Genomic DNA, 25,707 nt, shown 5'->3' with positions numbered 1-25,707 from the left:
TTCAAAATTAAATAAATGAACAATAAAATTTGGCAAAGACAATCATTCTAAATAGACAACAATAACATGAAATCAATAAAATCATGACAAATGCAACATCAAAACATGCAAATGATAATAAATACTGAATATTAACATATTATGACATTACATTCAGATGTACACTTAAGCACAAACAGATAGACGGCATAGAATACAAATTAATGGGATGTTAATAATACATTACTAACTGTAAAAATAAAAGTCAATAGGATTGTGTCAATCTTTGTAGAATCTCGCCGAAAAAGTCCATATTATTTTGTTTGCTGGATCATTGTTCATACTCCATCCAATGTTCTTTGTTTTGTGTCAATGATGCTAAACATTTAGTCAGATAAGAGTAAGATAAGAAATCATCTGCTATTGTCATGTTGATCTTGAGACGCAGGCTGTGATTACCACAGATTTCCATCACCTTGCAGTGGTCATCATCATACAAGGTTGAGCATCAGGCTGAACAAGATTTGGATCTGTTGGAGAAGGGAGAAAGGATAAGACATGGAGACAAAACAAGTTAATATTAGCCTGAAGTTTGCTTACATACTGTATGTAAAACATGATTTGACAGAAGATTTAATATGATTTTGCTCAAGCTACCTGTATGTCAGTAAAAAGGTGAATGGTTGGCGAGAGATTTATTCATAAATTGAATAAACATAAACAACTGTTATCAAGTCAATGGCCGACCTGCAGAGCTTCACTCATGTTCCACCTAAAACAGATAGACAACAATAATAAGTAATTCTGATATTACAAGTAAATGTGCCACAAGATCACACACACAATCTTCATAATGTTTAAACAGTAAATAACTAATATTTTAATGTCAGCATTGAAAGAAACATGCATATAATCACCTTTAAAAACATGATGTGTCTCTCATATCAACCGGCCACATGAACTGCCTTCACTCCCAGCATAATCAAGATTACCTCACACACGAAAACTCTGAAATATCAATAAAAAAACTAAACACATGTTATACCACATTCTTCTGATAATTAGTTTAATAAACTTAATGTACAATATACATTTATATGCTTTTAAACACTTTAACAAATTATTATCCTAAATCATTGTTAAAGCAGAGTCCCCTATATCATTTAAAACAGTATGAAGCTTACCTGCTATAAAGGTAATGAAGCTTACGGTATAAAGTGTATCTGTTATAAACGATATAAAGTACATTAAGAACACACAAAGCTTCAATTTTTATAATGTTTAAACAGTAAATAACCATTATTTTAAATGTCAGCATTGGAAGTAACATGCATACATCACCTTTAAAAGCAGAATGTGTTCATATCAAGCGGTCATACGCACTGCCTTCACTCCCAGCATAAGAAAGATTACCTCACATACGAAAATTCAGAAATATCAATAAAAAACCTAAACACATGTTGTACCACACACTGTAAAAAATGATTTGTTGACACAACTTGACTTGGTCAAGTCATCTTATTGCATTGACTCAGTTAAGTTTAGCCAACATTAGGAGTTAAGTTAACTCAACTTATATGTATTTGTTGAAATAACTTGCAGTAAATTGGGCCAACGTACCATATCAATTAATAAGCAATTAGATTTTTTTGTTAAGTAAACTTAAAAACATATTGGTTGAACTTAATTTTTCATGTTTTCACAACCATTAACAAAGTCTAATTGACATAAAATAGTAAGTTTTCCTCAACATCACAACTTAACTTTTTGAGTTTATTAGACTTCATTGCTTTCTTTGACAAGAAGTTCTAGATATCTGTCTGAAACCATATTTTTTTAAAATGAAATCAACACAACTGCAAAATTGAAACTCAGCATTTATTTTTCCTTGCAAAGATATGAAAACATTACAAGAAAAACCCTTACATATATTCAGCTCACATAAGCACATGCAAACTTCTTTATGCACAGACCCATTCTTAGAGAATAGTATCAGATATTTTCATTGCAGGAACAACTGTACATGAAGAATTCACTATAAGCTGTGTTTAACAACTTCAAATAAAAGTCTTTAATTCCCAATCAAATGTCAGACATGACAAGGAAAGAGAAGCAGGACAAGGTAACAAGAACACAGTCTGTTTAAAAAAAATTCTAGAATACCAATGTTAAAATATACAGCTCACAAAAACACGTGCAAACTTCTCTATGCACTAGGGCTGCACAATAAGTCGCATGTAATTGTCACACGCAACTTGTAAGTAATGCCGGTTCCTTGATTAGTAGTAAATCGCCATCAGCTGCTTTCAGATGGAGCGGCATTTACTACAAAGAGCCGTAGTTCACTGACATTCGGGGCAATTTCGCATTCACTATCGCGGACGTATTGCCTGCGATATGCATGCGATATGGCCCAGCTTGTCAGTGAACTAGAGCTCTGTAGTAAATGCCGCTCCATCTGAAAGCAGCTGATGGCGATTTACTACTAATCAAGGAACTGACGAGATGTGCATGGTATCGCATGTGATTTATTGTGCAGCCCTACTATGCACAGAACCATTTAAGAGCCAAAATAGTACAAATAACTCTCCTTGTCATTATCAGATATTTTCCTAACAGCTTATAGTGAATTATTCATGTACAGTTGTTCCTGTGTTTAACAACTTCAAATAAAACAGTGTCTTTAATTCCCAATCAAATGTCAAACATGACAAGGAAAGAGGAAGCAGAACAAGGTAACAAGTGAACAGTCTGTTTAAAAAAATTTCAAGAATACCAATGTTACACTTAAAGCGATACTCCATCGTTTTGTCATATTAAACTATGTTATTACCTTAACTAAGAAGAGTCAATACATACCTTCATCATCTTAGTGCGTGCACTTAAGAACTGTGGCGCTTGGCGACACTTTGGTAGCATTTAGCTTAGCCCAGTTCATTCAATGGTACCAAACAGAGATGAAGTTAGAAATGACCAAACACATTGTTTTCCCTATTTAATACGAGTACTTATACGATCAAATATGGTGGCACAAAATAAAACATGGCGCTTTTAAAAGCGGGTTAAAAAGGGTAACTATAATGTATGGTGGAATAGCACTTTTGGGAGTACTTCAACTTGCCTGAAAAATCTGCTCCCCTTCTCCCTCTCATAATGATTATAGTTACCCTTTTAAACCCACTTTTAAAAGCGCCACGTTTTATTTTGTGCCTCCATATTTGATCGTATAAGTACTCGTATTAAATAGGGAAAACGTTGATGTGTTTGGTCATTTCTAACTTCATCTCTGTTTGGTACCATTGAATGAACTGGGCTAAGCTAAGTGCTACCAAAGTGTCGCCGCACACCACAGTTCTTAAGTGCACGCACTAAGATGATAGAGGTATGTATTAACTCTTCTTAGTTAAAAGGATAGTTCACTTTGAAATTAAATTTTGATATGTTTTAGCTTACCTTAGGGGCATCCAAGATGTAGGTGTCTTTGTTTCCGTGGTAGTTTCACTTTTGATATTTTTAGGTCAAACCGTTGTTGTCTGTCAGTCATATAATGCAGGTCTATGGTCACTTACTAAACGTTACCTTAAAGAGCATGCACAGAGAAGTCCAAATTAAACAACTGTCCATCGCAAGTACACATTGATGGCCTAAGACACGAAACGAGCGATTTGTGTTAGAAAACGAACACTATTTATATTGTTTTTGCCCCTTGTACACAGCCACGTCTGTGCTTAGTCTGCACATGCGCCGGAAGTGATCTCCTGGATGAGTTCGCGCGAGCATGCGTAATTGTTTTCTTTCACTTCGGTTTAAACATACCGGATAAGCGCAAATTAGTACAATTTCTATTAGCTGTCTTACCTACAATCTCTGTTCTGTGTAAACAATGAGTGACGTACACGTGTGAGAGATCACTTCCGGCGCATGCGCAGACTAAGCACAGACATGGTTGTGTACAAGGGGCAAAAACAATATAAATTGTGTTCGTTTTCTCACACAAACCGCTCGTTTCGTGTCTTAGGCCATCAATGTGTACTTACGATGGACAGTTGTTTAATTTGGACTTCTCTGTGCATGCTCTTTAAGGTAACGTTTAGTAAGTGACCATAGACCTGCATTATATGACTGACAGACAACAACGGTTTGACCTAAAAACATCAAAAGTAAAACTACCACGGAAACAAAGACACCTACATCTTGGATGCCCTTGAGGTAAGCTAAAACATATCAGAATTTAATTTCAAAGTGAACTATTGCTTTAAAGTAATAACAGTTTAATATGACAAAAGGATGGAGTATCCCTTTAAAACAATAACATCTAAAATAACAATGGTCTTTAACTTTAAAACAGTGTAACAGTGTAAATGCTTATAGTAACAAGGAGAAGAAAAAAGTTTCTTATCTCAGCAACTTGATCTTCAAAGCGTAAACTCTTGCGGTGCAAGAGTGTGATCCAACTCCAATGAACAGGCGTTGTATCACTTCAAGTGAATTTTAATTCCTTTGGATAGTCAAGGTTTAAAGCGTACACCAGGCCCATCAGGTTCAGAAAAGCATTAGGTATGTCCCTCAGGGTGACGCATCACCACTTCTTCCTCAATCACCAGGGCAACGTCATTGTAGAATTCTGGGAGAGGCTCCACATTTTCCACAACCACGCCCTTGATCACATCCTCTTCACGGTCACTGGGCTTTGTAGAATGAAAAGAAAATTAAGGTACTATTACTTATAACCAATTTCACAAACAATTTAAAGTCCACAGACCCCTGCAAATTAAGAGATCTAATGTTCAATTTTCCCTTGTTTTGCCTTAAAGGTTTCAGCTTACCTCGCATATCTTCATGAATTTAGAAGGAGTCTCTCGCATGCATCACGGCAGCCCAAGCAATGCTGCAGTCCTCATCCTTTGGTTTGTTGTCTGTAAAATATGATGGTTAAAGTACCTCCTTTATTGGTTCAATCTTTGTTTTTCTTTTCATTTATCCTTTCACCCCCTCCCTCTGTCTTGAAAAATAAAAACATTAATTTCAAATATGTACACTTTTTGCATACTTTTGTTGTAAATAAATTACCAGTGATGTGGTACAACAACAGATGTTTGTTACCTTTTGTTCAGCACCAAAATAAGATTTAATAGTAGATGTAACCAGCTGATGTCACTTAAACCAGGAGTGTCTAAGGGTGGTTTCACACTGGGCTCGTTTGCTGTGGTCTGAACTCCTAGCCCGATTGTTCCCAACCCCGGCAGCATTGGTCTGATTTCACACTCAACTGGTTTCTGTCAAACCCTGGTGCGTTATTACGTTATCACAAACGTGCATGACGCATGGTAGAAAACAGAACGTGGCTCAATATATAGGTTTTTTATTAATTCAGTGCTATTATGCACAGCTGAGTGAACAACACAGGTTTACTGTGTGTGTGTGTGTGTGTGTGTGTGTGTGTGTGTGTGTGTGTGTGTGTGTGTGTGTGTGTGTGTGTCGTATAATGTGGGCTTCTGCTGCTTGCAAACTAACTATTTTGAGGAGACAGTGGATCTCCAAATTTGTTGTCCTGATTCCACACGCTATGCGCGAACACACTGAAGGCTCACTATTTCTCGTATCCAAGGTAAATAATCAACACTATCATCCTTGCATGTATTATATTTAACTAAATACATCATAATAAGCTAAAACGCATGCGCAGGTCACATTACTTTCTGAACAAGTGCGCACGCAGCACGGTTCGAGTGCAACCGGACAAAGACCACTTCCTCCAGGTAGTCTTGGCTTCGGTACCCCAGTGCACACCCAAGTCCACATGACAAAATCATACTGTGACACTGTCATGTGGACTCGGATGTGCACTGTTTCAGGAAGAAATGTGACCTGCCCATCCGGTTTAGCTTATTATGATGCAGTTAGTTAAATATAATACATGTAAGGGATGATAGTGTTGATGATTTATCTTGGATACGAGCGAGAGTGAGCCTTCAGTGTGTTTGTGCATAGCATGTGGAACCAGGCAACATGATCTCACAAAGTTCCGTGGGATAGTCACGGAATTTTGTGCTAATTTTTCCGTGGCATTCTCACGGATCTCCGCATTTTTCCGTGGCCCTGCTACGGACTGCCTTTTTCGTGGCATTCTCACGGATTGGTTACTCAACTGCTTATTCCTATTTTCAAACCATTTTCGCTTCGGTTTAGGGTTAGATTTGGTGTTTGCGTTAGTATGTCACTTTAACTATTGGTTTGTACTATTTTTTCTGATTTATTCTTTTATATTTTCTAAACTTTAAACAATTGTCGCCTGGCGTTGGGGTTAGAGTTGGGTTTGGGTAGGGATGTAATTTCATGTAAATCTAACCCTAAACCGAAGCAAAAATGGTAAGAAAATAGGACAAAACAGTTGAGTAACCAATCCGTGAGAATGCCACGAAAAAGGCAGTCCGTAGCAGGGCCACGGAAAAATGCGGAGATCCGTGAGAATGCCACGGAAAAATGAGCACAAAATTCCGTGACTATGCCACGGAATATCGTGAGATCAGGTTGAACCAGGACAACAAATCTAAAAATCCACTGTCTCCTAAAAAGAGTTAATTTGCAAGCAACAGAAGCCCACATTAAATGACATACACACACACAGCACCGAATTAATAAAAAAACTTATTGACCCGTGTTGTTTTCTATCATGCGTCATGCACGTTTGTGATGACGTAATAACACACCAGGGTTCGATCGAAATCGAATCCATTTGAGTTTTAAACCAGACCAACGCTGGGGGGTCACCAGGAACAATCGCGTTTGGGCTATATGCCACAAAGTAAACCATGATCAGACTGAACAAATTCAGTCACTTTGTGCATTTAAAGGTAATTACATCAATGTAGTGCACTTTAAGAGTAAAAATAAGTGACATAGATCTATGAGGAATTTAAAAATCTTTGGTTGCATATATGCATGGTAATAATAGGGCACACAAATGAGATTCACCATTGGTCAAAACATGTTTATAGAATAATAAGTGGTGGCATTTAATACAGATTTATTATTTATTACTGAACACCAAGCAACCTTTGCACCCTAAATTTGAAGTGGATACTGCAACCCAGCTAACACACGACGTCCTAGTTACGTAATTTATTTGTCATTTTTGGTAATTTCATGACTTACCAGCTGGCAACGTAACTGTTACGTCCTAGGGAGGTAATTTCATTACCATTACAGTACCAAATCACTACGTCGCCAGTACGGTCTCCTAACGTCGCGAGGTAACCAAGTACGTTCCAGTTAGGTAATACATTCGTACTATTTTGGTAATTTCATAACTTACTGGCAACGTAACTGTTACGTCCCACGGAGGTAATTTCATTACCATTACAATTATATTAACATATTTTATTTTCTATTTAGGTTAGCATGTTAAAACTTTTCAGTCTCAAAGTTTCCCTTAAATAAGTCAAAATAGAATAGATATTTAACCACCATACGAGCTGCTCTTTACATAGGAAACAAAAAACAGCACGCGTCTCCCTCCTTCAGCTGAACTCAATCAGAGCGTGTAACCGCGCATGCACAGCACGGCATCTGACAGGACCGGTCGTTTTTCTGAACTGAGAGACAAACACAAAACTTACCAACACAAAACTTTTAATCCATTACGTTGTCACGACGTGCCCACGACAGGCAGATTACGTTGCAAAGTTACGTCGAGGCGACGAATTCAGGAATTTCACTTTTCCGGTCGCCACGACGTAAGTTTGGTAATCATATTACGTCGACGTTACGTAACAGTTACGTATTTGTGTTAGCTGGGAACATTAAAGTTTATAATTCAAATGACGATGTGACTTTGCCTTTTCAGACACCCAGGAATTTAACTTAGTTTGTTTTTTGCATTAATCTTTTGGCAAAGCATAACAGTCAAGAGCTACGCGTTTCACACACACATGCAGGCAAACCAGATCTACGAGTGTGTCATTATACTATTCTTTAATCGCACGCGTTAACGCAAACACGCAAATTAGATTCACAAACCATCAGCGAATGTGTGTTTTTGTCAGGATTATGTGCGTAGAGAATATTATAATGCAAGCAAAACGTTTTGACACAAATGCAACTTTATATTGATATCGTGAGACAGCATTTGAAATGCAAGCACCTGCTTCTCTTAATTTCTTCTAAAATGCTGCCTGTCTCTGCCTATTCCTTCTATCCATGCCCAGCGCCACTTATTTAAGTGCTTTATCAATTAGGTCATATCTTTCCTGTTCTTTATAAACTTACTTTCCATCCTGCGGACTACGTTTCCTTACTACGTGACATCTCCGGTGTCCGCTCGGTACCTGCAGCTGGATCTCTCAACCACACTTTAAAGACCCGCCCCATTCTACTTCTGATTGGCTAGTTTAGTTTGGTTGAGAGTAAAAGATGTGTTACTCTCATCCTATTTGTGGGTGAACGCATGAACGCGAAATGATATTAATATATTATATATATTTTTTTTTAATTCGCAGCAAACTCCGCACGCCGGAGATCCGGTGCTTGAAAACTTTAAACCATGCGAAAAAGCTATTTTGGGCCATTTTACACCAATTAACATGCTAAAAAGTTTTTACCAACATTAACTTAAACTAGTCAAAGACGACTTCTCTTTCTGCTCACGTCTCGACAACAGCTCGGTGTCTAACAATGCATAGCTAGCAAAAATGTGCGTGTGGCTCCTGACATTAACTTACCAATCAAGTTGTCTTAAATCAATACGCAAACGAAACAATCCTATTTTTTTACATGAAAGAAAGAACAAATCGTATACTTACTATAAAAATCCATCTGTAGTCGTTCAAATAAGAGCTCCTTCGTCTTCTTTTTTCTCCCATCAGCAACTCGTGTAGTGATCTCGTTCTCTCGTGCAGAAAATGGCGATGGCGCGTCTTGTTCAAATTCGTTAAAGTAGTACGTCATTATGACGTAGAGATTCTGGCACATGCGCATGAGGCAAAAAAATTGAAAGAACCTATGTTTTGTTGTTATATGAACACCTTATTTTAAGTTTTCAATTTCCCTTCAAGTTGAGGTTGTTATAACTCATCCTAGTGCGTAGTGAGACACTGCAAGTTGACAGGACATGATTTTACTTGTCCACCTGACTAAAACTCAGAATCACTTTTTACAGTGCATTCTTTTGATAATTAGTTTAATAAACTTAATGTACAATATACATGTATATGCTTTTTAACACTTTAACAAATCATTATCCTAAGTCTTAAAGCAGAGTCCCTTAAATATATCATTTAAAATAAAGCTTACCTGTTATAAAGGGAATGAAGCTTACAGTATAAAGCTCATCTGTTATAAACCATATCAAGTACAATAAGAACACACAAAGCTTCAATTTTCATAATGTTTAAACAGAAAATAACCATTATCTTAATGTAAGCATTGAAAGAAACATGGATACATCACCTTTAAAAGCAGGATGTGTCTCTCATATCAAGCGGTCATATGCACTGCCTTCACTCCCATCAAGATTACCTCGTATACAAAAACTCTGAAATATCAATAAAAAAACTAAACACGTTATACCACATTCTTCTGATAATTAGTTTAATAAACTTAATATACAATATACATGTATTAGCTTTTTAACACTTTTACAATTCATTATCCTAAGTCTTAAAGCAGAATCCTCTAAATATATCATTTAAAAATTAATGTATGAAGCTTACCTGTTATAAAGGGAATGAAGCTTACAGTATAAAGTTTACCTGCTATAAAATAAATAAATTACAATAAGAACACACAAAACTTCAATTATCCAAATGTTTTTAACAGTAAATGATGATTATTTTACTCTCTTACCTGTTTGTGTTGTTGGTCTGTAGGCAGTTCAGCAGGAATGATGATTCAGAGCTTTTACAGGTGAAAATAATCAGGAGGCAGCTTGAAAATAACTGACTAAATTTAAAATAAAAAAGGAGGGAAATAAAGAACCCTTTTTGTCAAGACAAGAACCCTTTTGGAAAAAAGGGGTTCTTCAGTAAGCTATGGTTCTATATAGAACCTTTACCATTGTTTCAGAACCTTTGAAGAACCATTTTTCTTAAGAGTGTAGTGTTACTCGTAATATATAAAAAAAGATAAGTATAAAGTAGATGGCCACCAGTAATAAAATATTAAACCATTAAATCTATATTATTCACACATTATACACAACTCATTAAAGTATAAACATTTTACTAGTTATTATTAACGATAATCATTACCTACAGCAGAGTTCATAAAATATCACTGTTGACTATATTAATGAAATGTCCGAAAATGTAAAGAGAAACGGTAATTTCATCGATTTACCAGCAGGTGTCATTGAAATGAATGGGCTTCAGTGCTGCGTTTGGAACTATGCGTCACTACCGGTCACTACATGAAACGCTGTTACTTCCGCATTCCATTCTTACAACGGACGTCTATGTGAGTGTCGTAACTCTATTATTATACGACTCTGACTGAAACATATTAGACACTGGTCATGTGATCAACTCCCCCTAGTGGTGAACCATCGGTTTTTCGAAACGTTTCGAAACAGTTATGACGTAATGAAGCCTCGTTTGCTAAAATCACGTGACTTGGGCCAGTTTGAAACAAGCTCCGAACCACTGATTCGAAACAAAAGATTCGTAAATGTTTCGAAGCCTCATGAAGCAGTGCTTCGAAAACGACCATCACTACTTTGACGTGGAAAAGTGTTTAGCGCCCCATCAGGGTCTAAGCAGACGTTAACTTGTCCGATTGCAGGTTTTTGGAAAATAAGCCATTCTCGCTTCTCAAAAGGATTTAAACATTAACATGTGCTCTTTTATATGTCAATGACAATAATTATAAATCGTTTAAAGAAGGAAATCTGCAACTGTTCAGCTGCACTGTAAAAAAATTCCGTAGAAATTACAATGTTATTGCAGCTGGGTTGCAGGTAATTTACCGTAGATTTACATTTGTTATTTAAGAGTTTGTTCAAAGTTAAATAAATTTTAAATATTCACAAGTCTTTATCCTTACAGAATAAAACTATACAATAACAGCCTCGTGCAAATCATTCTGGGAACCAGAAATCATCATCAACCTTTTTCTGTTTTTGCTTCAGATTTTGTTTCCCAGAATGTTTTGCTTGATGCTGTTTTTCTAGTTTTACTCTGTAAAGACAAAGACTTGTAAATGTTTAATGTTCATTTAACTTTGAACAAACTCTTGCCAGTAAATAACATAAATGTAAATCTACGGTAAATTACCGGCAACCCAGCTGCAATTTCTACGGAATTTTTTTACAGTGTGTGCACAATTTAAAGCTCATTTGTGATTTATAGATTTCATGTCTGAAAGTGAGGCCTACGTGCGTTTTCTATGCGTACATTCGTTTTATGAATCACACTTGCATTTTTTAAAAATTTTCGTAAGATCACATTTAGGATGTGTTCCACACAGCACTTTATAAATGAGGCCCCAATTCTCTGTTTTGTTCATGTGATGTGCCAAAGTTAAATAAACAAGAAACATGTTCAGTCTTTATCTTCTACAGTAAGATACTGGCAACCAGCTGCGTAATTACAGCAATTTTTTACAGTGTAAGGACTAATAAAAAAATAAAATATATCATATGTTTGTGTGACTTAAGTACTCAAGAATATACATTTTTGAATTTCATGTTATTTTAAACCCATCTAAGAATTCCTCTATAATTACCCTCCCTCCTTAGATTTAAAACATTTCCAACACATCCTTTAGTATCAACCCATTATGTGAAAAATGGACACCAAATCTTAGACTTTTTGGTAAACATCATCACTGTTTAATTTGAATAGCAAAAAATTGAGTTGGAAAAATTCTACTATGGTAAAACATTACAATACTTGCCAGGATTTCACAGACAGTTTTACAAATATTATTTAATGTGACAAAACCAAAATGAAATCAATAAGAAAAAAACAAATAACTACAAAAGATTTATTGATGTGACACATGTGTTTAACACAATGAAGAAAATGTTGCTTTTGTGAACTAACAGTCAACACGTCTGAACAATAATTTTCCAAGCAAATGTAAAATGTTCATTCATTCTAATGTTACATATTTTTCTTTGTCTTACTTTGTCCTCCCAATGACCAAAATACAATCAGAAAATGAGTAACCAACAACACTGTAAAAAAATTATATTTTAAAAAATTGTGGAAACGGAAAGTTAAGTATCGACTCAACATATTGCTTTCAAAAATTTCTCTCCAAACAAAAATATGCATTGTCGTAATTAAAACATAAAGAATTGGCTTAAAACAAAAATGTATATTCACAGAACATATTAAACTCTGCTCAGCCAATTTATCGTGTCAAATTAAAAATCTGAGTTGACTGAACATAGTTCAGCCAGAAAAGCGTACGGGAATGCACCTGAATTTAATTGGCTTCAGTGTGGATGCGTGGGAGTTGAAGATCGACATTTTCTACAATAAAGTTATGGTAAGTACTTAAATATTTACATTTAAGTCATTTTTAAGTATTTTTAAAGTCATTTTCTAGTTAAACTGAGTGAAAATCTGAATAATTACTGCATACAAACAAAAGCTGATGTTTTCTCCTCAGTGTAACGCACCGAGCAACGCTTCAGTTAGTGAGGAAATGGCAAGGTCACTACAACATTCACAGTGAGTATATTATATTTGTATTTCTTATATAACATATTTGTATGAAAACTGTTAAGGGCTCGTTATAGTCGTGCGTAGGTCCTACGGCGTAGCAGCAACGGCGTAGGTTCCGCGTCGGTTTTCATTTATACTTTTGCGTCGCCGTCCGCGTCGACGTGCAAACACATGCGCGACCGCTGGTAGGCAGTATCCACGCGTGTAACCACAGTAGCAGCACAAACGTGAAAGAAGAAGAAGCTTAGCAAGTTAACCCACAAACGAAGAAGAAACAGCAACTTGTTGTGTATAATTTGAGAAGACCAGCAATGATGGAAGTAAATAAACAGCGACTTTTGATGCAGTTTGAGTTAAATCACTCCTCAACTTGGCTCATCTTTGTTTTCACCGTCACAAACGAAAATACCTATGACGCAGTTTTTTTTACCTGACGGGAGGGGTTCTGGTGGACCAATCACAGCGCTTGCGGTCCGCGTAGATCTGACGCGCTGTTAAATTTTTTGTGAGGTGCGCGTCAGGCTACGCAGAGCTACGCACAGGCTACGGATAGCCTACACCGTAGCTACGGCGTAGAACCTACGCACGACTATAAATCGCCCTTTACTGTAGCTTTTTCGAGATTCATGTGCGTTATTTTTATTAAGAGTCGCTGCGCCGCACCCACACGTGCACACATAGACATGAAAGGCTGCCTGCAACCTGCGCCTTTCTAGAGAGAAATTGTCGTGTTTTTTAAATAAATTAATATATAACGAGTGTGGGGGCTTCTGTATTTGGCCTGGACGTCACGAAACGGGCGCATTCTTTACATGTATTTGACTGTATGCAGCACTGCGCAGACAAATCAACCTATGACATCAAAGTTCCGTGAGAGCCATTCAAAAGCTTATATCTCGGGTTACATTGATCTCATGTGCCAATCGATCTGCGCCGCGCATGCTGCCGTCGTCATCTTGCGTCAGGAAATCCACGAGGGTTAGATATGAAAAGGACGCTCTCTCTCTCAGCTGGTGTTGTAAAGCTGCTGTTTATACTCACCGCGCAAGTCTCAAATAAGTGCACGAACACCGCCCACAACGGACGAATGTTTAAATAATCAGCGCGTTCACCGTACTGTAAGTAATCGAATATAAAACCAACACGAAGTAGCACCTAACATTAGTATAGGTTTGCTTGAACAATTCGCCCTTAAAAAATTAACCATATTTTACTATTGTTTGTGTTTGATAAGCATATAACCACACATTTACCATAGTCTCACTAAAGGATATTTTAAGTGAAACTATAGTAATGAAAAATGTCCAATACCAAAATAACTGTACTTCTATATTAAAACTCTTTTATTTTCATAACGTTGTACAGCAATATAGCTAAAAGCAGACGTTTTTCTATGTTCAGAAGTTTAAATTTTGGGGATATTCTATATTGATCTGGTTTTATTTATTACATTGGCTTCATTTGGTACATGTACACTCAGTGAGACTTTTTTACTTCTTACAGAGTACCAAGACTTTGGTGATTTACGCACATGACATGAAAATGAGAATTCGTGAAACACTGAGCAGTTGCTGATCCATGTCAAGATTCATTTCCAGTGAGTCGGTTGTGCTGGAAAATTTGTGAAACTTTATGCCTTCAATTTGTAGAATGTTTTAGGTGTTTAATGTTAAATTGTTATGAGGCATTGTTATGTTTAAGTGTTTAAAGTAGTTTCATAAGCTCTTACTTTGTGTGAGAATGTTAAATTCAAGTGAAATTGTGATTAACATTGGGTGAGGAACTCTCCCCACTTTTATTTTTGTGTTTTTGGAGATATTTGTAAAATATATTTTCTAAACTTTTTATTAAAAATAATTATTTTCTAATGTCTACTGTGCAATTGTATGCAGACCATTTCTGTATGTTTACAATTTTAAGGTATTACAAATAAATAAAAAATGAATAAAATGTTACAAAATAGTTTGTGTGTTTCTTTTTCTATTAGGACAACGGGAAATAAACAATTCAGCATGATTCCTTACCAATATAATTTTACCAATATACATTTTCAGATTGGGTAAATTAAAAAAAGAATGCTACCACAATTTTAAAAAGTTAATTGGGCAAAAAACATGGTTTCTTATTTTCAATTGGCTCAACCTGTTATTTTCCATTGAGCTAATGTTTAAAGATCGTTGCCACAATTGATAAAATTCCATTCACAGAAAATCTATTGGCCCAAGTTAAAAATGTCAATGTTACCAGTCACTAGACAATTTTGAGTTAGGGAGGCAAATTTTTTTTACAGTGCTGGTAGGGTCCTATCACAAAAATGACAATAAAGACTCTGTAAACTCAACATTCTTTTTATATTAAAAACAGCACTCAAGACAATATGAATCTTCATTTATACATTTTCCAAATAGTAATCAATTTCATTGCTATTTAATATGATATCAATAGCAAAACGATGTATGAGAAGATAATATATTTTTATTAAAGTTGGCAGCAGGTCATGTGAGTTTCTTGCCAGATTAATAACCATAATATGTACAAAACTAAATATACTAAAAGATTGGTTAACTGTTCAGTTATGTCAAATAAAATGATTTATATGTATAAATATATAAGCTTACCTTCTGTAATGAATATAAGTATTAGCAGTCGTTTCTCATTGGGAGTCATATCCATGTCAGGTCTTCTTTAATAAACTGCCCTAAAAACAGGGTGATCTCGTCTGAATGATTTGAAGCACTCAGTGTGTCCTTTCTGTAGTGGCAGGTTGTGGCCACTGATGGGGCTAGACGTCCAGGTTGTTAAGATATAACGGAGTAGAATAAATAAAGAGTTGTCTGATTTCATCCAGTGAGTTGTATCCTTGAATACAGAGTATAGAGGAACAATACATGGTGTCAGAAACGGTTAACCCACGACAGACGGAGTCTAGTAACACAGATAAGTCGTCGGAGCAGTTTAATGGTGTGTAGAGTGATAATCTGTGGAGCTGTGGCGCAAGAGAGAGCGAGTCAGCGAGAGCTAACAACGGGCTAGCGGCAAGCTAAAAACACACAGTATGGACCACATATTTACAATCACGCCACCGGGACCATTCGATTTCAAGCCAAGCTCGTGGCTGACATGGATTAAAAGGTTTGAACGCTTCAGGATTGCGTCGGGATTGAAAGAAAAAGACGGCGCATATCAGGTGAATTCTCTCATTTATACGATGGGTGAAAAGGCTGATGATATTCTGAGCTCACTGCAGTTGACAGAAGAGAAAGAAAAAGACTTTGAGGAGGTAAAAAAGGCATTTGATGGACATTTTGTAGGCGTGCATAATGTAATTTATGAACGAGCCAAGTTTAATAAAAGATGTCAAGATGTCGGAGAATCTGCTGAAAACTTTATCACCTCAGTACATAAGCTAGCTGAACATTGCAAATATGGCACCTTACGTGAGGAAATGATCCGAGATAGGATTGTGGTCGGCATACGTGACACTAAATTGTCTGAGAAGCTGCAGCTTAACCCAAATTTGGATTTAGCTACAGCTATACTTCAAGTAAGGCAACACGAAGAAGTAAAAAAGCAACAAGCTGTTCTGCGGTCAACTGATTTGCCAGGACAAATAGATGCACTCTCACATAACAGTAAAAGAAAAAATATTTTCAACGCGGAAGCCATTATCAGCCTCAATTTACATCGACTAAGTCAAAATATTGCGGGAAGTGTGGCAAAACCCCAAAACATTCATGGACTGAATGCCCAGCAAAAGATGTAGAGTGTAGAAAATGCCGAAAGAAGGGACACTTTGCGGCTGTGTGCAGATCAGCTCAAGCGCTGGATTCAATTGAAGAGGATGTGGCAGCTTATCTCGGGGCTGTTGACTATCCACTGTCATCCACATGGACTGAAATACTTACCATAAATGGCAACCCATTGCGGTTTAAAGTGGACACAGGTGCGTCTGTGACTGCGATCCCCGAATCAGAATTCACACTGGATAGATATGGCAGATACTCATCACCGTGCAGACCGCTACTAGGTCCCGCTGACCAACCTCTGAAGGTAAAAGGGCAGGTGCATGCAGTTTTTCAGCGAGGGGACAAAAAGATTGAGGAGGAGGTGTTCATTGTAAAAGACCTGACCATACCCTTATTGGGTCTTCCTGCTATCCGCAGACTACAGATCAATAGTATCGATGATGCAGAAACTCACTTTCGCTCAACTAACCCAGATGTATTTAAAGGGCTGGGAAACCTTAAGGGGGAGTACAAAATCAAGCTAAGAGACAATGCAACACCCTATGCCCTCTCTGCACCGCGACGTGTAGCTATTCCACTCCGAGCCAAAGTCAAAGAGGAACTAGACCGGATGGAGAAGATGGGAGTCATAGCCCGTGTTGAAGAACCGACTGAATGGTGTGCGGGCATGGTCCCTATAGTGAAATCATCTGGGAAAATTTGCATTTGTGTGGACTTAACCCGGCTGAACAAGAGTGTCATCAGAGAGAGACATATCCTGCCGGCAGTGGATGAGACACTGGCCAAGCTGGAAGGAGCCAGAGTCTTTACAAAGCTGGATGCGACATCAGGCTTTTGGCAGGTTCCACTCCACAAAGACTCAATGCTGTTGACCACTTTCATTACTCCAGAGGGGCGCTATTACTTCAAAAGGCTACATTTTGGTATATCTTCGGCGCCCGAACATTTCCAGAAGAGGATTTCACAGCTGATTGATGGTGTTGACGGAGTCCTTTGTCATGCTGACAATGTTCTTGTTATAGGAAAAGACCGGGCAGAGCACGATGACAGGCTGCATAGGGTGCTACAAAAATTCAGAGAGGCTGGACTCACACTAAATGAGAAATGCCAGTTTGCCCTGACAGAAATCCACTTCCTGGGTCATGTCATAAATAATCAAGGCATCAGAGCAGACCCGGGTAAAATAAAGGCAATCCTTGACATGCCTGAGCCAAAAGATGTGGCTGATGTTCGCCGTTTTATGGGTATGGTGAACTTTGTAGGAAAATTTTCGCCACGCCTGCCTGATCTGACAAAGCCCATCCGTGACCTGCTAAAGACAGAGAACAGTTGGATATGGGGGGCACCTCAACAGAAAGCGTTTCTGGAGACAAAAAAAATTGGGGTCAGAGACTGTGTTAGCTCAGTACAGCCCAAATCACGAAACCATGGTATCAGCTGATGCCTCTTCATACGGCCTAGGAGGTATCTTGACACAAAAACAGACAGATGGTGAGTGGAGACCCGTCGTTTTCATTTCTAGAAGTCTGACTAAAACCGAATCAAGATACGCTCAGATAAAAAAGGAGGCTTTAGCTGTGACCTGGGCATGTGAGCGCTTGCAAGGATATTTGAGTGGACTGGATTTTACAATAAGAACTGACCACAAGCCACTCATAACACTTCTGAAGTCCAGAGCATTGGATGACCTCCCGCCAAGGATTATCAGATTCAGACTCCGGCTGCTCAGATTCAATTTTAACATCATACATGTCCCAGGTAAAAACCTAATAACAGCGGATGCCCTGTCCAGAGCACCTCTTCCAGCCACAGCTACAGAGGCGGAGCTAGACTTGTCACACGGTGACGTTTTGTGAAGGGCGGAATGGAAGGCAGGAAGGATGAGTTCCGCCCGGAAGGAAGAAAAACACCGGAACTTCTGGGTTTGCCCCGGAGGCCAAATCAGCCCGTATTAGACGCAGGTGGGGTTAATAAACGAAGCGCTCACCGATAGGACATCGAAGAGGAGGAGCCGAATATATAAGGAGGTTTGAAATCACAATCGGGGTGCTTCTCTGTTGTGCCAGGGTTGGCGTGCTGTCCGCTGTGTTTTGGCTGTGTTCTAGGCTGGGGAGCGACGAAACAATTCCCTTGGGGAAGAAAGAAATAGGAGGAAGTGAATGTTTACTGCAAGAAGGAATATATGTTCAGGACGACTGGGTGAAGAAGGAAAAGCAGTACGGGTTGACACGTGAGTAGAGTTGGAATATTGTGTACACACTGCAGAGGAGGAATTATTGTGCGTGTGTTTGGAATATCTATTTATAGTTCCGGCCCCACCGGAGGACGAAGCGTGGGTGAGCTGATGGCCGCTCAGTGAAGATAAATTAGGAAGTTAGAAGTAATCGTTTACCCCCTTTCCCTTGCGTTGAAAGTTACGGTCGATGAGCCACACGAGAAACCTGGGGTTAAGCTGCCTATGTCCTTACCTCACGAAGAGTGTGTGTGTGTGATGCTGTGGGTGAGTCTTGACTTTCAATTTGTGTATTAGCACTGAAGCTTGCAGTGTAGTGCTGTGCTTTCTTCTGGAGATTGTTTCACCGCAGAGACCCCGTGTGGAAGGAACAACACGTTGTGCTGACCAACATAAGTGGAAGGGAACTACTTACCTGCAACACCAATGTGACCCGTGGAGCCCTCGCTGATCCTGAGTGCGGGCGGTGGTGAACTGTGTTGGAGATCGGCTAGGGTAACGTACGAGTATACATTGTTTGGGCCGTAGGCCCGCATTGTGGGCAGCCCTTTACACCACCATCTGTTGTGCGGAGCCACTTCAGGGAGTTCGCCCCTGCGCAGTGTCCCTGGAAATTAGTACGGGAAGAGTGAGCGTTAGGGAGGCGTCCGGCCCCGCACGCCCTGTCTCTGACGGCCCTGTAAGTCCACCGCCCCCGGGAGAAGCGTTGGGTGGGTAGGCCTGTGAAGAAACACGGAGAACTTCAGTCTGTGAGTCACGTATGTCTATGAATGCTAACCTACCTCTGTTCTTAGCAAACTTGTGAGGGAAGATACAAAACCCCAGTCTGTGAGTAACGTAAGCTCTTGGATGATAACTTACCTCTGTTTCAGTGAACCTGTGAAGGAAGATACAAAGCCCAGTTTGTGAGTAACGTAAGCTCTCGAATGATAACTCACCTCTGTTTCCAGTGAACCTGTGGGGAAACAAGAAGAACCTCAGTCTGTGAGTCTTGCATGTCTATGAATGCTAACTTACCTCTGCTCCTAGCAAACCTGTGAAGGAAGGTACAAAGCCCCAGTCTTTGAGTAACGTAAGCTCTTGGATGATTACTTACCTCTGTTTCAGTGAACCTGTGAAGAAGACACCAAGCCCCAGTTTGTGAGTAACGTAAGCTCTCGAATGATAACTCACCTATGTTTCCAGTGAACCTGTGGGGAAACAAGAAGAACCTCAGTCTGTGAGTCACGCATGTCTATGAATGCTAACTTACCTCTGCTCCTAGCAACCCTGTGCAGGAAGATACAAAGCCCCAGTCTGTGAGTAACGAAGCTCTTGGATGATTACTTACCTCTGTTTCAGTGAACCTGTGAAGACACCAAGCCCCAGTCTGTGAGTAACGTAAGCTCTCGAATGATAACTCACCTCTGTTTCCAGTGAACCTGTGGAGAAACAAGAAGAACCTCAGTCTGTGAGTCACACATGTCTATGAATGCTAACTTACCTCTGCTCCTAGCAAACCTGTGAAGGAAGATACAAAGCCCCAGTCTGTGAGTAACGTAAGCTCTTGGATGATTACTTACCTCTGTTTCAGTGAACCTGTGGAGAAACAAAAAGAACCTCAGTCTGTGGGTCACGCATGTCTATGAATGCTAACTTACCTCTGCTCCTAGCAAACCTGTGAAGGAAGATACAAAGCCCCAGTCTGTGAGTAACGTAAGCTCTTGGATGAATACTTACCTCTGTTTCCAGTGAACCTGTGGAGAAACAAGTAGAACCTCAGTCTGTGAGTCACGTATGTCTATGAATGCTAACTTACCTCTGCCTTCAGTGAGTCCGTGAGGAGGAGCAAAGAGTCCCAGAGTCCGGTGAACCCACCTCTGTGCTGTCCACTGACCCCGGGCTGCTGTACGGCCTCGATCTCTGTTCCAACGCGGCTCGGAAAGAAACCCTGTGGGCGAGAACAGGAAACCACGCCTGAGATACAGTCCCTACGAGTCCGCTGGCAAGTAGTTGGGAAACATCAAGCCCATTATTCATTGTGTCTTCTGTGTTCTGCCTCCAGGAGAAGCGGAGGGCGCCACGGACAGCAGGGAACCCTCAGACAGGAGTCCCACCCCCTTACGTCTTGTGGAATCCCGTCTGAAACCAGAAGAGAGAAAGAAGTGTTTTAAATTGCCCTTTCCCCTTTCCCCCCCTGCTTTTAAATATTTAATAAAGTTGTGTTTTAAACGTAGTATACTTTTTCGTCTGGTCATTGGGGTGGTCTTGGGAACCCTTTAGATATCTTGGGTCCGCTCCGACCTGTGACACTTGGAAAGAGAATGTAAAGCTTATCTGGACAGTGTAGTAGATAGTTTGCCAGCCACACAGACAAAGCTGGAACAGATTAAAAGTGCACTAACTTCAGATGATATCTGCAAACGTCTCAGCCGATACATTGCAAATGGTTGGCCGGGACACAGACGAGATGTCCCTGAGCAGCTGCTATCCTACTGGCCACATCGGTCACTCTTGCATGAAGGAAGAGGACTGCTTATGAAAGGAGAGAGACTTATAATCCCTGAGTGTATGAGACCTGACATCCTGCAAAGACTTCACCAGGGTCATCAGGGTATCAACAAATTTCTAGCCAGGGCCAGAGAATCAGTTTGGTGGCCAGGTATCACATCTGCAGTAAAGCAAATGATCGAGAGATGTCAGATTTGTGCACGTGAAGCTCAAATACCAGCTGAGCCTCTACTCACGACTGAACTCCCGAACAGACCATGGCAGAGAGTCGCGTCCGACCTTTTCCAATGGCAGAATGGTAACTATTTAGTCATGATAGACTATTTCTCTCGCTATATTGAAGTTTGCTCCCTGCAGAGCAGCACATCAGCAAAACAGACAATTGCCAGATTTAAAGCTGTGTTTGCCAGATACGGATGTCCTGGTCACGGGCAATGGTCCGCAATTTTCCTGCCATGAATTCGCTCAATTTGCACAGGACTATGACTTTACACATGTGACAAGCAGTCCCTGTTACCCCCGTAGCAATGCGGAACGGGCCGTCAGAACTGTGAAGTCCCTTTTAGCTAAAGAGGGAGATTTCCACAAAGCTCTGCTGGCTTACAGAGCCACTCCATTGGCGCAAGGGAGCTCCCCAGCACAACTACTGATGGGGAGGAGGATCAGAACACCAGTCCCAGTGTCACCAGAACAGCTACAACCACAGTGGCCTGATCTCGACAAATTCAGAGAAAAGGATACAGCGCTGAAACTGAAACAGGAACAAACATTCAATCGGAGACACCGTACTCAAACCCTACCGTCTCTCCAGCCGGGACAGCATGTATGGATCAAACCTACAAGCACAAAAGGGACAGTTGTTAATACTGCAACTACACCACGTTCTTATGAGGTAGAGACCCCGGATGGAAGACGGCTGCAGCGCAACCGTTCACACCTCAGGAAAGTTCTGGTGCCTCCTGCACCAGGTGAAATGATAATGACTAGGTCAGGGAGACTGTCTAAGGCTCCTGAGAGACTAGACCTTTGAACATGAAACACATGCATTTACACAACAGAGTAAAAAGAAAAAGAGTCATAATTTTCTGTTTGAAAAGTTGAATGTTTATTAGAAAACATACATTTGATTTGTTGAAGTTAACAGTTACTTTAAGATAAGTCTACAAAAAGGGCTTCTGTGAAGTAAAATGTCTTCTGTTCATATCTCTGGTAACACGTTTAAGCTAAAGAAGGAATACGTAAAGTTGCAAAATAAGTGAGTGAAATAATGGAGTAGCTATACTGTTAAAGGTATCCCATGTTCTGTTAAAACAAGTATTCTTTCATATAAAAGGAGGAGATGTAGTGGCAGGTTGTGGCCACCTGATGGGGCTAGACGTCCAGGTTGTTAAGATATAACGGAGTAGAATAAATAAAGAGTTGTCTGATTTCATCCAGTGAGTTGTATCCTTGAATACAGAGTATAGAGGAACAATACACTTTCACCAAACTAGCATCTATAATGACAGAAAAAAACAAATGTTCCCATACACGTTTTACACTTTCATATGTATTTGCCATTTGCATCTGTCTGACATCTAGCACCACGAAAAGCTTACAACACACAATGCATCAAATCCAGCAATCTGTGCATACAAATGATGATATATTGTGAGGTTTGGTAAAATCAATTGTTGGTTTGGCGATATTTCCCCTATTTGCATACATCTTAGAAAAACACATGACGATGCGGTTGCGGTTTTCTCCGTGTTTTTCAGTAATTTGAATAATTAACCGTTATTGGTGCACTCCCGTGCATGTAAACGACCTCGTTAACTCATGGTATCTATATGATTACCTCATAACGAGCAGGCCCGGATTGGCCATAGGGAGAACCGGGAGGATTCCCGGTGGGCCGGTCTGTTTTTTTTGGCCACGAGGGCCGGTGTTGTCATGCCACCGGGATGACGCGTATTTGCGGGTGAGAGATGTCCCGCCGCTCTATGCACAAGTTGATTGTGTCCCGAGTCCCGACCACTTATTGGAAGAATTCTTGCATTAGGGTTCATTGACATCTAAAACGCATGGGAAACGCAGGACGTGCCGCTGTCTTCTGGTTTTCAAAGCGCTAACTTGAACACGAGTTTTGTTTCAGACGCGTCTATATTGAGTGCGCTTGCCGGCCGCGCGTCTATATTTAAAATAAACTTGAGCGCGCGCTTGCCGGCCGCGCGTCTATTATATTTTAAATTAACTTGAGCGCGTCTTAATACAAACGGGCTGGCCTCTAAAAGGAAAAGAATTTACAAAACGTATTTTTTTTATCCAAGTCATAGATGAATTCTCTATGAATAGTCATTATTCATCGTTTATTGCAAGAGGAACAAAAATCTATTTGATGCAAAACTCATTAGTTTATTTGAAAAAAAAGTAGTTTCAAAAGTATATCCATGATGTTTTCTTTTTTTTAACACAATGTAGGCCTACGTTATTTAGCAATAGACATGATCTAAGTACTAAAAAAGATACAGATTTTTTTCCTTTTGTTTCCAATGCATACTTGATAAATCTTGCTTGTGTATTGTATATCAGGGGTTTCCAAACGTTATCAACCCAACAGTTAATCTCAAGACTCACCATTTTTTAAAAATAGAAATATAGAGTGAAGACTTAAAATTTAGTCTTTTATTATTAAATTTATTCTTTTATTAAAATGTATTATTTTAATATGATTTTATTATTATATATTATGTATCTGTATTATTATTCTTTATGTTCATAATCGGTTGTGTTGTCTTATGGAGTGTTAAATGCATGTGTTTGAATGCACGAGACTATAGATAGTATGGATCACATGTCAGGGGATTGAAAGAGGGTAATACGCTCTATTGAAAATGACATGTCACAGCACAAGCACCACAGAAGTATACACTAAGAATAGTATCTTAATATAGGAGTGGACTGTGCCATGTGTTAGCATGACATATATGTTCTATATTTGAGATGCTTAAGCAACATGTTTTTCTACCTTACAAGGAAGTCTTTCTGTGATGTATAAAAGCTCAAACCTTACTGTACCACCCCAGAGAAACTGAGGGATGACGGGGTAAAAGGAAGGAGAATTAAAGAAATGTATAGGCTGTCATAAATAGAACATCTTTACTGGTTTCTCTCCTGACATATATATATTAAAGATTTTTTCTTGGCAAGACAATTGGTGTCCGGATCCGTGAATCAAATAATAAAGGGGAAAAGGCTTAATTCCAAGTCTACAATTTGGCGTCACGAACAAGGATTGCATCTTCAGGCATTTGTCTCAATCATTTCAGGTAAGACTTTATTTTATTTCAAAATAATTATAAGTCTGCCTGATGATTGGACTTTGACTGAAACTGCTTAAAAGAACTGTGTCATTTAAACATCAGTTGTGTTGCCAATGAATATATATGTCAGTAATAGGAAAATAATTTAAATAATATAAATTTGATGTGGCTTATTTGAGTTGCTCTGATCAGTAAACCTCTAAAAAATATTGAATGAAGCTGGGGTAGTCTTTTCTATGTTTGAAAAGACTTTTAAAAAAGTGGATCTTTTTTAGAAAGAAGACCATTTAGTCAATATATTGGGATAGCTGTAAGGCGATTTAGCAATCAGCTGTCATGACTGGGAGGTGGTTGGAATATGGCGAGACTGTAAAAACGATGGCAGAGTAATCTCTAAAATATTTCCAACACACCGAAGAATCGTTTCAGAAGGAAACGAGGATAGTGTGACAAGCGGTGATTTATTGCGATTTAAAGTGGCGGGTCTGTGCTCCGAGTTAGTGCAGTGCAGTATAGAAGATACGAAGAAACCCTAAAACGTTTAAATACGCTGGGGATTGAACCCTTAGACGAAGGGAATCAATAAAAATGAGCTAGAATCGCGTACATTTCAATTTTGACAATGAAGCTGTTCAGTGTTTAAGGAGGAGACTGATCTGAGAGCAACTTCAAAAAATAAAATTAAAAAAAAGAAAAGAAGAGAAAAGGAAATATAATTTGATTAAGTTACTTATAAATAATTAGTTAATTTTATTTTGTTTTATTTTTTATTTCCCCCCTTCTTTGTTCCTCGAGTAAACTAGAGCAGGTTAGAAAGAAGAGAAGCAGAGAGAAGCTGAGGGGCTCCCCTGGAATTCACACACACGCACACACACATATAAATAGCCTTGCTGCTGTTGGGGCCTCCCTTGGAATTCACACACACGCACACACACACACACACACACACAAAAATAGTCCTGCTGTTTTGAACATACGAGAAACTGAGGGACAAATAATTTGCAAGATGGCAAGTGCCTGTAGCAGCAAAATGATATCTGTTTGGTATTTGGATAAAAAGAAGAAGAAGCAAACTAAGTTTTTAAAAAAAGGACTGGATATCAATGCATCTATGGATGTACAGTTAAGCTGGTTCGAGTCCCAAAAAGACTCTATCAAGACAAAAGTATTCCCAATACTGGCTGCTAATTGGATTGTGAAACAAGGAGGAATTTGTTGTGGCATTAATGGGTGTCAAGTTTCACTTGTTGAAGCAATGAAGCCTCAAGTTGAAGCATATAACAAGTTGA

The 25,707-nt window shown here is 39.1% G+C and overlaps 2 long non-coding RNA genes across 2 annotated transcripts in view; both read right to left on the bottom strand.

The window, feature by feature from the left end:
- LOC141362774 (uncharacterized) overlaps window positions 1-25,707 on the bottom strand; it is a 254,486-nt gene that overhangs the window by 213,255 nt on the left and 15,524 nt on the right. The window lies entirely within an intron of this gene.
- On the bottom strand, window positions 4,630-9,135 carry LOC141362775 (uncharacterized). The gene is made up of 3 exons (XR_012368354.1): window positions 8,781-9,135; window positions 4,806-4,895; window positions 4,630-4,667 (listed from the first exon to the last, which is right to left on the bottom strand). It is a non-coding gene; the product is annotated as an uncharacterized lncRNA (long non-coding RNA).

The sequence above is a fragment of the Misgurnus anguillicaudatus genome, unplaced genomic scaffold, assembly GCF_027580225.2.
Source record: "Misgurnus anguillicaudatus unplaced genomic scaffold, ASM2758022v2 HiC_scaffold_29, whole genome shotgun sequence".
In the NCBI taxonomy this organism is placed as follows: Eukaryota; Metazoa; Chordata; class Actinopteri; order Cypriniformes; family Cobitidae; genus Misgurnus; species Misgurnus anguillicaudatus.
This window is presented reverse-complemented; position numbering and strand designations above follow the sequence as displayed.